At 39.4% G+C, this 17,021-nt stretch overlaps 1 pseudogene; it reads left to right on the top strand.

Annotated features, from left to right (window-relative positions):
* The first annotated feature begins 12,364 nt into the window (after nt 1-12,364).
* LOC118722800 lies at nt 12,365-12,638 on the top strand (annotated as a pseudogene).
* Nucleotides 12,639-17,021: the final 4,383 nt, after the last annotated feature.

Genomic DNA, 17,021 nt, shown 5'->3' with positions numbered 1-17,021 from the left:
AGAATCAAATGAATGGTGGGTGTCAAACACTATAGAATTCTAGAAGTAGATTTGGCAGGATGAGACTTCCTACCCCGACCCTTTATCCCCTTTACCCCAATTCTTCACCCCCACCTTTACCTCTTAAGCACAGCAGATGTTTGGAAGAACAATAAAGGGACCAAGTGTTTGCTAGCATAACCATCCACCAAAGATATACCATGAGAGTCAATATAATAAGAGAAAAAAGTGCTTGTCTAGTTAATGCATGTCTATGAAAAATCTAAAGGGCCCAGATTCTCCTTAGATGTGCCCCTTGGGCCCTGGGACCCAAAATGTGAAGAATTTCAAGGAGCTCACACTTGACAACACTCCACTCTTTATTCTGCAGAAGAGCAAGACAAGATCAAAAGAAAGGTGCAGCTCAAACCAGAAATCAAAAATTTTTGCTCCATCCAATCTTCTAACTCCTCTTCAATACTACCAATGGTGAGTCAGGGCACAAAAAAGAATAAAGAAATAATGTTATTGCTGGTTAATGTTGTGGTGGCCAAAACAAAAGGGTTTGGTAAGCTTCAGTAATTTAGAGTTGCTTTAAAACATAATACCCCCAAATTTGCACATTTGACTTACTCACAAGCTGGTTTAAAAGCTTTTGAAGTAAATTTTCCCCAGTCAGATGTATTACTTTGTCTTCAGTGTCAGGTTCAGACTTAGCCACAACCTTAAACCAGTTAGAAGACATTGCTTATATGTATGCATACAAGTCCCTTGATCTCTTACCCCCACAACCCTCCCCGGCCTTCCTGCTATAGTTTGACAGTCTGTTCATTACTTCTTTGCCTCTGTATCTATTTTTGTTCATCAGTTTATAATGTTCTTTATATTCCACAAAAGAGATAACTGAAGGACTTGTATGCATGCATATAAGTATAACCAATGTATACAAAACACTGAGGGGAGGTAGGGGGTTGAGGGCATGTGCCGGGAGGTAGGAGAGGCTGAGGGAAGGCCAATGAGGTAAAAAGGAAACATATGTACTACTATTTGTAATACTTTAAACAATAAAATAAAAAATAAAATAGTTAAAAATTGAAAAAAAAAAGAGAGAAAAAAAACAACATTGGTATACTTCCCCTTTATGTAGAAGCTTTGCATGAATCTTGAATCCTTACTGCTCGGACACTAATAACCATTTATTCCTGGCCTCTTGTTCTCCATTGCCTGTTCTTTCACCTCCTGAATTGAGTCTTAACTCCCCAGAACTCAAGTATTTGCCTGCCTCTGATACCTTAGCTAAATTTTCTGAGTGTATGCCTTTGCAAAAAATGGGGCAATACCTACTTGACTTGTCATTTTTACTTTCTGTTGAACTCTCTTAGCCGTGTGACTGGACTTAGCCTCCCAGAACATGCACATACATACATGTTCATACACACTACTGCATACTGGTCCCAAGTCCCTCAATCTGCCCTGTCCTTCTGCTGCCCAAGTCCTAAAGTAACATTTTCCAATAGGCGAAAGAACAATGCCTAACAATGTGAAGAATTTCAAGGAGCTCACACTTGACAACACTCCACTCAATTTTGCTTCCCTCCCTGCCCTCGTAACACAACGATTAGAGATATGAAACTAATGATTTGCCGCTGAGGCATATAATTCAATGACTGCATAAAAATGGCTGCTCTCCTGGCCAGGTCCTAGTTTCCCGTTCTCCAATTCACTTGTCTACAGTTTTCATAGCCCCACGCTCCGAAGACATATCTGAGATCCTGGATCTCCTACACAATCACTAAAAGTACTAATGAGTAACTTAAACAAGCCTCACAAAAATGTATATATCTATTTTTATATTCTACTGTACCATTGATATTTACATTGAAATTTTTCACTTTCAATATACAGTTGATGCCATATCACCTCCATAACTCTCCTTTGAAAGTTAGACAAAATATATATGTCAGTATGAATTCACAGATTGTATAAAAATAACAAATTAGAAATAGATGCTTAAAAATAAAAATGTGTGCAATAACAAATGAAAAGTAAAGCCAGGGGAAAGAAATTATTAACTACAGTTTATATTTTACCTAATATCAATTTTAGACCTCAGTGGTCATATCCATATTAAATAATCAAGCCCTTAGCTTAACACCAGGCCCTGTTTTAAGCACTTTATAAATATGGCCTCATTTAATCCCCTCAACAAATCTGTGTAGTAAACATAACTGTTGTCCCCATTTTAAAGTTGAAGAAACCACCAGACCAGTGTGCCTCACTGGTTGAGCATCGACAACAAAATGAGCAAGTCACGGTTCGACTCTCGGTCAGGGCATATGCCTGGGTTGTGGGCTCAATCCCTAGGAGGAGAACATGCAGGAGGCAGTTGATCAACTATTCTCTCTCATCATTAATGTTTCTATCTCTCTTTCTCCCTTCCTTTCTGAAATCAATAAAAATATATTTTTAAAGATTTCAACTTGGTAGAATAAATTGTCCAATCATATAGCTACTAAATGATGGAAACAGGACTCAAGCCCAATAAACCTCACTCCGAAGTTTGTTTCTTAGTTATGTGGCTAATTACATTATTAAGTATTTTTTAACTGTCTTGTCTCCGATGCATGTTCCACACTCCTCACCCCTCCTAAATCTGTTCATCTATTCACTCACTCTTTCTTCTAGTTGAGCACTCTTACAACTCCATAGTTTGTTTTGAAGACAGAGAGAAAAAGATAAAGAAACTGTATTTCTCTCCTTATATTTGCCTTAGGAGCATTCTCTGCTGCCCCCTGCAGATAATTTGGTGAAACCAAAACTAATGTTTTCATAAACTCATTCGGCAAATTCAATAACAGCTGCACTTTGAGAATTTGATTGCCAAGTATGCTAATATGCTAAACATTGCACATTTATTTATATCTTTTGGAAACTAGTTAAACACCTGGCTACCTGATAAATAGTGTGGATATTATAACTTGAAGAAATATTATTGAATAAGAAGAGTAACGAATCTTCTGAAATGCCAGGATGGTTTAATAAAAATAATAAAGAGATAGACAGGTGGGTGGATAAATGGGTAAATTAATGAATGGAAGATAGATTCAATGCCTCATTTCAGATAAATTTGAAGTAGATTGTCATAAGTTGTGTACCTTTTGAAGCAAACCCTGAAATGGAGTTTATTGTGAAAGGTGGTTATTAAGGAGTAACCTTAGATCATTTCTTATAGAATTAAAGAGACATATACTAGAGAGGGCAGAGGGAGAAGTCAAACTATAAAGGAGATCCACAATAGGCTCAGCTACCCCCTGGGGAGATCTGGGGTTTGAACTACCCTTTAGAGATGTCCTCTGCTGAGCTGAAATGACCATGTCTTAATACTCCTGAATCTATCAGTTATTAAATATAGCTCAGGGAAGGAGCGTGACCTTGGGTGAGGCAATCCATAGAAGTCTTTCTGAACTGCCAGCAATACTATCAACACTGGAAAAAAGTCCCTCTTGAAGGGAGTCAAGTGGTACCCCACAATATGGATAAACATTGGAAAATGAGCCACTCTAATTCTGGTCTCGAGTACTGGTACAGTGGTATCCCAGTCAACCAATTATCTTTCATTCAAATTAATCATTAGAAATCTTGTTGAAGATTTAACTTTGTTTAAGATGCATGATAACCTGGAAACCCTTGCTTCCACTCCAGCACCCATCCCCCTCCTGGGGCCCACTCACACTACATCCTCTTCCAACATCCTCCTACCTCACCAAAGAGAAACTGGACATGGGAGAGGGGTAGGCATGCTGGCCAGAGAAGAACCTTCTTCCTGAGGAATTAGAAAGAGGAAGGAGAGCCTGGCCAGAGTGGCTCAGTTAGTTGAGCATTGTCCTATGCACTGAAAGGTTGCAAATTTGATTCCTGGGTTGCATATTCAATCCCTAGTTGAAGCACATATATAAGGCAACTGATTGATGATTCTCTCTCATGTCAATGTCCCTCTCTCTCTCTCTCTCTCTCTCTCTCTCTCTCTCTCTCTCTCTCTCTCTCTCTCTCTCCCCCCCCCCCGCCTCCCTTGCTCTCTATAAATGTGACCTCAGGTGAGGAAGAAAAAAAAAGAAGAAGAAGAAGAAGAAGAAGAAGAAGAAAGGGAAGAGCAACTGGGAGTCCCACCACCCATTTCTCCATTTCCTCTTCCTCCAACTGATGTTTGGGCCTCTTCATTACTTTTATAGACATGTCCCAAACCCACGAATCTTTGGTAGTGATTTAGAATCTTCAGTAATAAATGGCAATTCTCTCTCTCTCTCTCTCTCTCTCTCTCTCTCTCTCTCACACACACACACACACACACACACACACACGGAAAAAAACTTTAGAGGTAGGGTAGTCATATTATTTTCATCTCTGAGTGACCACTGGAAAGGGGAAGTCCAAAAAAATACAGAAAGGAATTGAAAAGAATAAAAAAAGTCAAGTCATGTACCTTGGCTAGAAACTAGCATTCAGGCAAAGTATTCTGAAAAGAGACAGGTATTATCTGATGTCCAAAAGGAATTAAAAAAAAAAAAAAGCCAAATGGAATCACCTCAAATGTTTCAGACAGTATTAAACTAATAAAATGGTTTTTGTGCAACTTTCTAGTAAAAAAATATGAAACATGAAAATAATGTCAGTCATAGAAATTATCTGTCTGCAATTTCATTCAATATTTAGTGTACATTTTATTATGGTTTTATTATATCAGTTACTTAAAAATTCTGTTCCCAAATTATATATTTGACCATGGTATCTTTTATAAGATGTTTATGTTTTTAATAAATAACTAGACAGTAGTTTACATTGGTTGAATTCTAGTTAAATTTGAAAGTTTAAGAATGTCATAATTTTTTCCTAGTTTTGAAAGCAGCTGTTAAAGCTATGGCCCCTAAAGTTGAACTTCCTGGGTTCAAATTTCAGTTCTGCCACCTATTTCTAGTTACTGTATATCTTGTGTTTGTTCTATTTGATTATCTATTTGATTCTTTTTTTCAAATCTGATGTCATTTTTATAATTTCTATCCTTCCATCAAAAACATTTCCCTTTGTCTTTTTTCTTCTTTAACATAAAAAGAATAAAGTATCTAATTCCAAAAGGAGACATATATAATATTTTCAATAATAAAGGGTTTGAAAATAAATAAAGTCTCTAACTCTAATATTTAAAGTGGCTGTGGGTAAATCTCTATCATCTATTGTTTCCATCATTTTTTTTTCTGTGAAATCTGCTTTTCTCATGTCTTAGGCATTGTGTTTTGTTTTTTCAAATAATAGAAATAATTTGAGACCAATTAATTCTTCATTATCTTGAGAATTTCCTGATACTTTCCAGCAGATTTTATTTATTTAATAGAGGTCGGGTGCACAGAAGTTCTGCACTTCGGGGGGCAGGGGGAGGTCAGGTCCTGGGGCGGGGCCCTTATCCCAGCCTACACCTTCTTGCAGTCCAGGACCCCTCGCTCCTTACCACCCTCCTGCTTGTTGCTCCTTACCGCGAGGCTCGCTGCTCTCGCCAGCTGTAAGCCCAACTTCTGGCTGAGCAGTACTTCCCCTGTGAAAGCTCACTGACCACCAGGGGCAGCTCCCGCATTGAGCATCTGTCCCCTGGTGGTCAGTGTGTGTCATAGCGACTGGTCATTCTGGTCATTCCACTATAAAGATCACTTAGGCTTTTATTAGATTTGTTTGTTTGTTTGTTTGTTTTAGCTTTTCTACTTGTCTGGGAGAGTTGTTCTAAATGGCTATCTGATATAGAAGTCCCATCCTTTGATTCTTTACTTTTTCTCTTCACTCACAATCCATCAAAAAGTTTTTTTGGTTCCTCCTTTAAAATACTTCCTAAACTTGATCATTTCAGTAATTGGGTTAGGGATAAAAAAATAAAATAAAAGTTATTATTTCAAAGCATGGGTTTAAAATAAAGCACTATGTCATTTAATTTGTGGGCAGTAGCAAAAAGATAAACAGATACTAGAAGCTGAAGAAACCTTGCATTTGGTAGCTGCTCCCTTTTATAACAACTTTCTTCCATCTGTTCTATTGAAATCCTTGTTTATTTTGGCCACTTATAACACTGATTATGTTAATGCCACATAAAAGTTCAGATATTCTATACATTGAATTTAAGAACTTTAAAAGTTAGAAGTCTTACATTAATATAGTTTTCCTTAAGGTAGTTTATGCTGTATTAATATCTATCTAAAGTGTGTTTTTGTGACTATTTTCCTATTAGCGATCTTTCTTCCTTATATGCTTTAATTCTGTTTACTTTTTTTTAATATGCTCATAATGATTTTGCAGTGGTTTCATATAATTTGAAAGTGTGTCTAGGGGAATTTTTAAAAGAATACTGTTATGATTATTTCACCTTTGGAAAAGAAAAAGGGTTATAAGACTGTTGAAAATGTTTGCATGATCAATGCTCTGTATCGAGAAAAGGAAGTAGATAAGATCTCTTTTTCTTGATTTAGTGTTTCTATATTTTACTTGGCTGAATATGATAAAGCAATCAAACCTATAAGAAGTGGTGCTCACCTTCTAACAAATTTGTCCTAAAGAAGGAAAAAACAGTTTTGACTGAGTTCCTGCCGGCAATGCAGCAACCGTGGTAAGAATGAACCAGAAATGGGCTTGCACCACAAGTTGGTGTAAAACCCCAGTTCTTCAGCAGGAGAACCCCAGAACCAAGGGCAGTGGGAATTCGAGCGGCCATGCCTCTCTCTCTTCAACAGTTAATCATTATCAGTCTGTTCAATGCTTCTGTGTCTCTGGTCTGTTTTTACGCATCAGTTTATGTTGTTCATTAGATTCCATATATGAGTGAGATCACGTGATACTTATTTTTCTCTGTCTTATCTCCCTTAGCATAATGCTCTCCAGGTCCATCCATGCTGTTGCAAATGGTAAGAGTTCTTTCTTTTTTACAGCCAAGTAGTATTCCACTGTATAAGATATGCCACAGTTTCTTAATCCACTCGTCTGTTGATGGGCTATTTCCAAATCTCAGCTATTGTAAATTGCACTTCTGTGAACATAGGAGTGCACATATTCTTTCTGATGAGTGTTTCTGATTTCTTGGAATATGTTCCTAGAAGTGGGATCATTAGCATAACCCATAGACGCAGACAATAGGGTGGTGAAAGCCGGAGGTGGGGCGTAGGGGTGGGGTGGGAGAGGTCAATGGGGGGAAAAGGGACATATGAAATACTTCCAAAAATAAAGATCTAAATAAATAAATAAATAAGAAAGAAATCCTCAAGCAAACAAAAGGAAAATCACTATAAGGGCACCTCCATCCAAAGGGAGGACCACTAGAATTTTGGAGACCTACTTCTGGGAGCAGAGGTGTGGGCAGCTATGTGCAGAGTAGGCTGCTTTTATCTTTGTCTATTGGATATGTATTAAATAATTTCTGTTTTAAAGTGATGTATGTTATCTTTTTCCAATTAGCTTAATTAGCTTAGCATAATGCTCTCCAGTTCCATCCATGCTGTTGCAAATGGTAAGAATTCCTTCTTTTTTACTGCAGAGTAGTATTCCATTGTGTAGAAGTACCACAGTTTTCTAATCCACTTATCTGCTAATGGTCACTTAGGCTGTTTCCAAATCTTAGCTATGGTGAATTGTGCTGCTAAACTGATTAACAAAAACAGATCTAGAGACAGAGAAACATCTATCAGACATCAAATCTCAGAGGGAAGGTGGGGGGGGGGGGGGGGGGGGAGAGAGCAACCAAAGGACTTGTATGCATGCACACAGACAACAGGGGGGTGAGGGCATGAGTAGGGGGGAAGGAGGGTAATGGGGGACTAAGGACACATATGTAACATCTTAGTCAATAAATATTTTTTTTAAAGTGATGTATTTTATGACTGCTAAAATTTGGTTTGCTGATACAAGAGGATCGAGAAAAGAGATTTAAAAAAAAAAAACTATTACTACTGGCCAATAAGAGTTAAGTTCTCCTAGGAATATTTCAACAGGTATTTAACCTAATATTTGCCTTAGGTCCTAATATTTGTTATTAGGAAGCAAATAACAACTTAACTCCTGGGCCCCTGGGATATCAGTATTAATAAGATTCAAGGCCCAGATTGGAACTAGCTTTATGGAAGAGACATGATGAAATACTTCCCAAGTTTTGTTTGGTTTTGTTTTTGTTTTGCCTTATTTGCATTCTTTTATTCCACTGTTATACTTCCAAAAGATTTCTCTTTATTCAGGCACAAATATTCAGTAACTCAATTATGCTTTACAAATACCTATTTTTATCTCTATTAAATATGATTTTTTTAAACAAATTACTTTAGAAAGGCTATCAAAATAATATTTCTACAAGGCAAAGAGATGCATGATGTAAAATTCGCCTTCAAAAAAATAACATTTAAAAATGACCGAAGTATCAAAATATATTTGTAAATAGCTATTATAAAAGTAATATCTTCTTGGCAAAAACAGTTTAAACGGTAGCACAAAATGATATTTTTTTAAGTGAACATCTTTTTCTAAGTGCTCTGCTTTCTACCTGCCTTTCCACACCCACACTCCATTTGATAGACAGAATGATGTCCCCTACCAAAGATGTCCCTATCCTAATCCTTAGAACATGTGGCTATGTTACTTTACATGGCAAAAGGGACTGACAAGTGTGACTAAGTCAGTGAGCTTGAAATGGGGAGATGATTTTGGAGTATCTGAGTGGGCCCAGTATAATCACAAGGATCCTTATAAAGGAAATAGGGAGGGAAGAGAGTCAGAGTCAGAGAGAGAGCTGGAAGATGCTGCACCTCTGGCTTTGAAGATAAAGGAAGGGGCCATGAACCAAGGGAGCAGTCTGCCTCCAGACACGGGAAAAGGCCAAGAAGACATTTCTCCTCCAGAGCTTCCACAAAGAACACAGCTTTGCCAACACCTTGATTTCTGACCTCTGGAACCCTAAGGTAGTAAATTTGTGTAGCTATAAAGCCATGAAGTTTGCATTACTTTGTTACAACAGCAATAGGAAATTAATATACCATTTAACCATTGCTGTACTTGCAGAGTCTTCCAAGTATGTACAAAGCCCTGCTGTGATGTTCTTTCATTCTCCTCCCACCTTTATCAGGCTGCCCTTTAATATTTGTGGGGCCGAGGTGAGAGTGTAGATGGAATATATCTAAATATGATAACATTAACAAAACAACAAAGTAAAACACTTTCTATCCTCCTACCTTAACAAATATAACTTCAAAACAAAAACAACAACAAAAAAGATGTTTTATGCAAATCTAGGATTATATAAGACCAAATGTTGGCAAAATATTAAAGGTGGCCAAATGTAATTACTATTACATAATTGTGGGTGTTCTCTTGAGGAGGCATCTGATTTGGAAGAGTCATATGTAATTCATAAGTCATTATATAATTATGCCATAAGTCCTTTTCTTTTTTTTCTACAAAATTCCATTTCTCCCTCAGTAGATTGACTATCCATATACTTTGCCTAGCCTTTTCTCTTTCTACTTGGGTTAATTATATTTTTAGGTAATTTATGAAAGTTCCTTGCATTCTGGATATTTATTCCCAGATATTTAGTAGATAATATTTATATTACTACTAAACCTGTTCCTCCTTCTTGTTTCCAATAAATAGTTTGTAAGAAGAAGTTAAAGAGTTACATATTTTTGTTTTAAACTTTGTCTCAAAGACAGCATATAGAATTATCTGCTGGATTTGAACCTTGCTTTTGTTTCTTATCAATATAAGAAACCTGTCATTTGTTGATTTAAACTATTTACACTTATTGTGTTGCTATGATAGTAGGCTTTATTTTAGCCATCTTATTTCCAGTTATCTATTTACTATACTTTATAAGATTGTTTACTTATCCTTGTCTATTACCGTCATTAAAAGTACTCCTGGTCAAGATAATAGTGTAGGTAAACGCAGTACTCACCTCCTTCCACAACCACATCAAAATTACAACTTAAATTACAGGACAACCATCATTCAGAACTGTCTGTAATCTGGCTGAATGGAAGTCCTATAACTAAGGATATAAAGAAGAAGATACATAGAGACTGGTAGGAAAACAGGCTGGTCCCACACCCACTTGTGGCAGATAAAAATTGGAAAGAATATCTCAGCTGTAGATGTTCCTCTGAGGAGCAAGGGCTCCCAGCCCCACACCAGATCCTCCAGCCCAGGGTTTCAGTGCCAGGAAGAGAAGTCCCCATAATTTCTTGCTGCAAAATCCAGCAGGCTTTGAGGCTGAGGTATGGAGGGTGTCTGGAGCCCCAGGCAGATCCTTGTAAGGGCCCACTGAAGGACTTACTTTCACCCCCTTCCTCTGAGCTCCAGCGCTGGCATAGCAGCTTGAAAGGCACCAGACACATATGGGGAGAAACTGAATTGTGTAGTATCAGGTCAAGAGCTGAGGGGCAGCTTTTTCCCAGACAGAAGTGCTGGCAGAGGACATTGCTCCTTTGATAAGCATTCTTCCCATGAAGGCAGCATGTAGGTGCCATTTCTGAGACTCCAACAACCTAGCTCACACTGTTAGCCCTGATATTTCCCTGAAGCCCGGTGCCCCCCTCCCCCCGCCTCCAACTTTCTGCCTCACTCAAGCTGTTTCCAGTGGATTTTCCATATGAATGACCTGTCTTGGCTCATTATCTTGACTCTCCATTATCTCCTCCTATTTGCTGTTCCTCTTGCAAAGTTCAAGGCCATTTTTTTTTTTTTTTTTATCAAGAAGAACAGACTTCATTTGAACATAAGTTCGTGTGTGTGTGTGTGCATGTGTGTGATTAATAAGCATTTTTAATATATATTTTATTGATATTTTTATAAAGAGGAAGGGAAAGGGATAGAGAGTTAGAAACACCGATCAGCTGCCTCCTTCACACCCCCACTGGGGATGTGCCCACAACCAAGGTACATGCCCTTGACTGGAATCAAACCTGGGACGCTTCAGTCCCTGAGCGGACATTCTATCTATACTGAGCCCAAACCAGTTAGGGCATCAGTAAGTATTTAAGTATAGGAAATACATAACTTCACAGGTAACAATATTCACCACCATTGAAAATGGTGTTTTGTTTGGGAAAATTGCACTCTAAAAAGATTTATACAGCTTTGATGGAGATGAAAGATACAGACTTTCTTAAAAAAAAAATCATATTCTTCAATAGGATTGTATAAATAAAATATGGTTCAGGGATGCTCTGTTTATGAATTTAAGCAGAGTAAAATTAATACCATAAAGTGCAGATTAAGCATTTTTAGCTTTCCTAATGCAAATACAGCACTTCCATTGGTTTGTTTTTGAGATATCAAAATCCCAACCATTATGAAATGAATCTTAAGTTTAGAATAGTACAGTAGATTCAGTAGTGACCATATTTCTTTTATTCCCATTAACAAAGAAAATCTTGACAACTTAATCCTAGTTAATAAATTCTGCAATTTTTATACTTTCTTCCAGTAAAAGCCACACATTAAAAAGAAGAAAAAAGCCTATCTTGTTGCCAGTTATATTTTATAGTTAGCAACAGCACTTTCTACAAGGCTACTTTGGCTTGTCGTATGTGTAATTAATATTTTAAAAACAATGAAGAACCTAATTCAAAAATAATTTTGGCATTCATGCTCACCATATTGATCACAAAGTCTAAATAGGTATGTTTTAAACATAATTGCTCACAAAATCCATGACAATAGATTTAGTCATTAGCACAGACAGTAAATGTACATGTATTTTATTATCAGAAGGACTAAGTTGTTTAAGGGTAAAAAAATAACTTAAGACTGACAAATTGAATAACCACAGAGAAGCTCCTTTTGTTGAAATGTTCATGCCACCTACATCTTTCTTTTACTGCAATAGAAATATTTTTTTTTATTTTAAATTTCCATTGAAGTTATTTTTTAAAATATATTTTATTGATTTTTTACAGAGAGGAAGGGAGAAGGATAGAGAGATAGAAACATCGATGAGAGAGAAACATCAATCAACTGTATCCCACACACTCCCCACTAAGGATGTGCCAACCAAGGTATATGCCCTTGACCAGAATCAAACCTGGGACCCTTGAGTCTGCAGGCCAACACTCTATTCACTAAGCCAAACCGGTTAGGGCTCCATTGAAGTTATTGATATTTTAATGTATTTATCTCTAGACAGTTTTCTGCAGAATAACAAGATGTTTATGGGATGTCATTTTAGAAAACAGTATTATGCCATCTATTGAGATATCAATCACCTGGAACAGAGTAAACAAGAGGCAAGAACAACGCCAGGATGATCACAGCCCTTGCGCCTCTGCATCCCTGCATCCAGCACCTGTGGTCTGCCATGGTGACCTTACTCCTCATGGCCAGGAGAAAGGCTGAAGGGGATGCTAAAGGAGATAAAGCCAAGGTGAAGGAGGAACCAGAGAGAAAATCTGCCATGGTATCTACTAAACCTGCTCCTCCGAAGCCAGAGCCCAAGCCTAAAAAGGCCCCTGCAAAGAAGGGAGAGAAGGTACCCAACGGGGAAAAGGGAAAGCTGATGCTGGCAAGGATGGGAACAACCCTGCAGAAAACGGAAATGCCCAAACAGACCAGGCACAGAAAGCTGAAGGTGCTAGAGATGCCTAGTGAAGTGTGTGCATTTTTTATAATGTGTCTGGTGACTGTACAGCTTGAAATACCATTTTTATCAAGTTTTATAAAAAATGCAGAATTTTGTTTTACTTTTTTTAAGCTATGTTCTTGGTGCACAGAACATTTCAGTGTTTTTTTTGTAGAAGGACATATATGACTAATAGAATGTTTCCAAAGCTGAATTGGCATGGGGAAAAAACAAGTCCGGGAGCCCTTGGGGGATGTCCACTTGCCGGCTTAGTCCCTGGGGGAGCGGGCCTGAGCCTTAAACATCCTTAGCGCTGCCATGGAGGAGGGAGAGGCTCCTGCTACTGCTACTGTGCGCAGCTCCTGCACTAAATGTTGCCTCCTGGTGGTTAGTGCACGTCATAGCGAACAGTCATTCTCAGTCGTTCCACCATTAGGGTCAATTTGCATATTACCCTTTTATTATATAGGATTCTTTGTCCACTACATCCATTCACTCTGATTACTCATAATTTTTTGTTTGTTTGTTTGTATCTTTTTTTTAATGCTTCTGTACTTATAAGCACTTGGGATCTCCTATTATCATGATAAAATCAATTAGTTACCTCAGCAAATAATGAATAGCAGGGAAAAGAGTGAACGTTTAGGCCCTAGCTTATATTGGTTGAGGGATACATCACAGCATGAAGACCATCTGGCATTACACTCCAGGCTCAACTACTCCTTCTATGCCCTGCACCCATGAGATCCTGCCTATCAGATAAACTACCCAGTGCACTACCTCAGGCATTACTCCTTTCTAAAAGTAACCACAAAAAGTATATCCTGTAATTTATTGTCCAGCCTATGGAGGAGGGTGAGTAAAGAGGTTGGTGGGAATGTTCCAGTACTTAGCTCCACTCAACTCCAGCTAAATATGCCAGGGCTCACCTAGTCAACCGAGGATCTGCCGTTCCTACCCATTCAATCACTAACATTTATTGAATTGCCCTCTAGAGACCCTGCACTCCATTATAGGGAGCTGATGCAGCAGTTTTCATTATAACCTTCTTGGACATAAACCGACATGCCCTGAGATAGCAGGCTGGATAAAGAAGATGTGGTACATATATGCAATGGAATGCTACTCAGACATAAAAAGATGAATTACTGCCTTTTGGGACAACAGGGTGGCCCTTGAGAATATTATGCTAAACTAAATAAGTCATAAAAAGCTAAGAACCATATGATTTCACTAATATGTAGGATGTAAAACTGAAATTCATAGACACATACAACAGTATGGTGGTGACCAGAGGGACATGGTATAAGGGGATAACATAGGGTAAAGGTTTCAAAAATATGGTGACAGAAAGAGATTTGACTTTGGGTGGTAAACACATAATGCAATATACAGATGATGTATCATAGAATTGTACACTTGAAAATTAAATAGTTTTATTAACCCAAAAATTTTAATTTCTAAAGAATCCTAGTTTTGCCATTTTCCATTAACATGACTAAACCAGGTTTATCCTACTTTTCTCAAAAATCTCCACAGAAATCATTTATAATTAGAGCAGAACCTGGAATATAACTTTCCTGCAAGTATACAATCCTATCTAATAAGAGAGTAATAAAGAGTAATATGAAAATTGACCATCACTCCAATACACAAGATGGCTGCCCCCATGTGGACATAAGATGACCATCACAAGATGACCAGCAGGGGGGGTGGGCAGTTGTGGGCAATCAGGCCAGGAGGGGAGGGCAGTTGAGGGGGACCAGGCCTGCAAGGGAGGGCATTTGGGGGCCATCAAGCTTACAGAGAAGGGAAGTTAGGGGTGACCAGGCCGGCAGAGGAGGAAAGTTGGGGGCTACCAAGCCTGCAGGGAAGGGAAGTTGTGGGGGACCGAGGCCTGCAGGGAGAGAGTTGTGAGGTACCAGGCCTGAAGGGGAGGGCAGTTAGGGGTGACCAGGCCTTCAAATGAAGGGCAATTAGGGGAAATCAGGCTGGCAGCAGAGCAGTTAAGCATCAGTCAGGCTGGCAGGGGAGTGGTTAGGGGGTGATCAGGCTGGGCAGGCAGAAGCAGTTAGGGGCAATCAGGAAGGCAGGCAGGCGAGCAGTTGGGAGCCAGCAGTTCTGGATTGTGAGAGGGATGGCAAACTAGGATCAGGCCTAAACAGGCAGTCAGACATTCTTAGAGGGGTCCCAGTTTGGAGAGTGTGCAGGCTGAGCTGAAGGACACAGGGCCTCTAGTCTCATAATAAATACAAATTTTGTGCACCGGGCCTCTAGTCTCATAATAAATACAAATGAAAACCTTTTCATTTCAAAAATTATTTTACTTACATGCAGAAAAGAGTTAACCTAGCAGGCCTGCAACTGCTGTACTTAAAAAGGCTTGCTTATAAGAGTGACCATTGGCCAGCATCTGAGACCTTGATTAGAAAACTTGCCCTAAATGACAACATTGATCACTGTATCTATTCTGTTTGCACAAGTAATGTGGCTTATGCTGAATACCTGCTCTCCTTCTGAGAGTCTGGAATTTCAGTGACTAGAGCCCATCACACAGGCACCATGTGCTTGCATGGCCAGCCCACAGTCAAAACCCTAGAGGCCTAGGCTCAGGCCAAAGTTTCTGGTAGATATTTCTCACCTGGTATAGCTTGTTTCTGGCAGAATTAAGTGCATCCTGTGCACCTCCACTGGGAGAAGGCTCATAGAAGGTTGGGGCTGGTTTTCTCCACACTGCACCTTGAGTGCCTTTCCCTTTACCAATTTTGCTTTGTATATATCCTTTCACTGTGATAAATGGCCATGAGCATGATCATATGCCGAGGCCTGTGAGTACTCATAGTGTATTACCAAATTTGAGGAGTTGTCTTAGGAACCCCTGACACAATCTGCCTGTGAGAAAATTAAACAGTCTCAACACATCTGCCTCTGGAATGCCATCTTATCCACTCAGTATGCCCAGAAAGCACACCATTCACTGCCAATAAGGCAATATATATCCTATCTAATAAAAGAGTAATATGCAAATTGATTATCACTCCAACACACAAAATGGTTGCCCCCTTGTGGTCAAATATGGCTGCCCTCATGTGGACACAAGATGGCCACCACAAGATGGCCAGCAGGGGAGGGCAGTTGGGAGGGGCCAGGCCTGCAAGGGAGGGCAGTTGGGGGCAATAAAGCCTGCAGGGGAGGGCAGTTAGGGGTGACCAGGCTGGCAGGGGAGGGCAATTGGGGGGTACCAGGCCTGCAGGGGAGGGCAGATAGGGGCAGTCAGGCTGGCAGGGGGAGCAGTTAGCTATCAATCAGGCTGGCAGAGAGTGGTTAGGGGGTGATCAGGCTGGCAGGCAGAAGCGGTTAGGGGCAATCAGGAAGGCAGGCAGGCAAGCAGTTGGGAGCCAGCAGTTCTGGATTGTGAGAGAGATGTCCGACCGCCAGATGGGATCGGGCATTCAGACATCCCTCGAGGGGTCCCAGATTGGAGAAGTTCAGGCTGGGCTGAGGAACACATACCCCCGTGAATGAGTTTCATGCACTGGGCCTTTAGTATACATATATAAAAGCCTAAGCAACCAAATGACCAAACAATTGGTCGATTGGTCACTATGCCCCACACTGACCACCAGAGGGCAAACATTAAATGCAGGAGCTTCCCCCTGGTGTCTGCACTCCCACAGCCAAATTTCTGCAGCTAGCCAACCTCCCATCAGTGGCTCTGAGCAGCCCCAATCACCAGCCAGGCCAAGGGACCCCAACTGTGCAAGAATTCGTGAACTGGGCCTCTAGTAAAGATATGAATTAGAGGCATACTACAAAGTAAACTTGCCCATCAAAATAACTTGGCCTAGCCCTAGCCAGTTTGACCCAGTGGATAGAGCATCAGCCTGCAGATTGAAGGGTAGTGGGTTCGATTTCGGTCAAGGGCATGTACCTCAGTTGCAGGCGCCTGTGGGAGGCACAATTGATGTGTCCCTCTAACAACGTTTCCTCTCTGTCTCTCCCTCTCCCTTCCACTCTTTCTAAAAATTAATGGAAAAATATCCTCAGGTGAGGATTAACAAAAATAAATAAATAACCTTGCCTAATGGGTAATAATAATTAAAATGTTAAAAAATGTTATCACTGAGAACAGCAAAATCCATGCTTTTTTCCTACAAAAAAACAACAACACCTGAATAAAAATACAAGTTGAAAAGTGTTCTAACAGATTTTAATAGATTAGTATGGGATTTTAATAGATTAGAGAGATCAAATACACAGTTATAAATGATAAAACATGGCTACATAAAACAATTGTTTTTCTCTCTAGTGAGAAAAATAACCTTGAGGGAAGTGAAGCACTACACTCCTCCTCCTCCAAACCCAAATCATTCTAAGAACTCACCTCCTACACATAAGCACTGTCTGATATTTA

The sequence above is a fragment of the Pipistrellus kuhlii genome, unplaced genomic scaffold (assembly GCF_014108245.1).
Source record: "Pipistrellus kuhlii isolate mPipKuh1 unplaced genomic scaffold, mPipKuh1.p scaffold_m20_p_2, whole genome shotgun sequence".
Lineage (NCBI taxonomy): Eukaryota > Metazoa > Chordata > Mammalia > Chiroptera > Vespertilionidae > Pipistrellus > Pipistrellus kuhlii.
Note: the sequence above shows the minus strand (reverse complement) of the source record. Positions and strands in the feature narration are given on the sequence as shown.